Consider the following 1,514-nt stretch of genomic DNA (forward strand, 5'->3'; position numbering starts at 1 on the left):
GTGAAACAACAGCTGCCCTTTGAAAGTCACAAGGGCTTCTCCTGAAGTGACACAGTCGTCCCTGTGTGCATTCCAGGGCTTGTGTGGGTCAGGAACAGAGACTTTGCTCTCTTATCAAAGCTGTGAGTAGAACCAGATGAGACAAAATGTCATTTCAGGTTGAGCCCTGATGAACTCTTCCTCTTTCTTCCCCTGCAATGGGAGCCAGGTCTCGGCCTTTGACCATCTGGGTCCGCAGCGTGCTAAGTCATGTGCATGGAGTGCAAGGGAGATGTTGAGATGCTGGAGTCACTCCCATGGTGCTGGGGATTATTGTACCCCATCCCCCCCCCCCCCCCCCAAAAAAATATCTTCCTCTGCCTTAAAAACAATCGATGGTGATGGAAAATGCAGTAACTAGTCACAGGAAAGCACCCAGGTTCCTACCTGTGGGTAGTTGCCATCTAATAAACCTGTGCCACCTTTTGCCTACTGCTCTGGCCTACCAAAACAGAGGTTTGGAAATAATTGTGGGGTTTTTTTTTCATTAATGTGCCTGCTCTTTCTGTTTTCTTCCCTTTTATGAAGGCTGCTGACACTTGTGCCCTGAATGGCTCTCCCAGTCTCTACTTGAAGGCCTGACCTGATCTGTGATCCTTCCAGCCAGGACCCCACTGTGACAGGATGGCGAGAGCTCTGTGTGGCAGCCCTGGTCTGGCAGCTGAGCTGGGAGTGATAATTATCCCTTTTCCAATGACCTGTGAGTGGTGACTGTCAATTGTCCAAGGGTCATGACACATTTCCTCCAGAGGCAGGAGGTCCCCGTGTCCCCACAGCCCCAGGATGTTTGAGAGCTGGAGGTCTCTGGTCACCCCATACTGGGGTTTCTCCTCAGGCCAGAAGAGATGGCATCACTCTGAGGGCTGCCAGGGTCCCACCTGACCTGGGAATCTTGTGGGTGTTTGATGTGCTTGGGTGTTTTCCTAGTTTATCCCCATTTCTTCGGGTGGTCACCACTTGCCCCTCACAGCTTGCCCTAAAATAGCGGCTCCTCCCTCACCCTGGCGGTCATTATGAGGAGACACTGGGGCTCAGCTGGGGGTGGAAATGGTCCCAAATGGCCTTGAACTCCTGTGGGAACCGGGCCAACAAGGAGGTGACATTAGTCCTTTCAGGGAATTGTGGAGAGTCACAAGGTCCCCGCTGAGCCTCCTTTTCTCCAGGCTGAGCTCCCCCAGCTCCCTCAGCCTCTCCTCATCAGACGTGCTCCAGAGCCTTCACCGAGGGATCGCTTCTAGCTGCTGAGGCACAAGCCCCGAAAAATTCGCCAGCAGACAATTCGCCTTGTCCGCCACCCGGGGGGATCCTGTGCGAAAACAGAGAGCTTTTCGGTGTGGTTGCTTGGGTAAAAGGGAAGGAGCCATTTCAGGCACACGGGAGCCACCGATCCGCTCGCCCGAGCGGCTTTGCGGCGGCAGGGACAGCCTCAGGGAGGGCTCTCTGGGAAGGCTCCCCGGGGCCTCCCCGCTCCCCCC

General features: G+C 54.9%; 1 protein-coding gene across 1 annotated transcript in view; it reads left to right on the forward strand.

Annotated features, from left to right (window-relative positions):
- The first annotated feature begins 1,183 nt into the window (after positions 1 to 1,183).
- The window catches only part of ZDHHC13 (zinc finger DHHC-type containing 13), a 15,976-nt gene continuing 15,645 nt past the window's right edge, over positions 1,184 to 1,514 (forward strand). The window contains exon 1 of the mRNA XM_031062244.1: positions 1,184 to 1,370. The gene's annotated coding sequence lies outside the window, so the exon portion shown is untranslated. The remainder of the gene's footprint in view (positions 1,371 to 1,514) is intronic.

Source organism: Geospiza fortis, unplaced genomic scaffold (assembly GCF_000277835.1).
Source record: "Geospiza fortis unplaced genomic scaffold, GeoFor_1.0 scaffold165, whole genome shotgun sequence".
Classification (NCBI taxonomy): Eukaryota; Metazoa; Chordata; class Aves; order Passeriformes; family Thraupidae; genus Geospiza; species Geospiza fortis.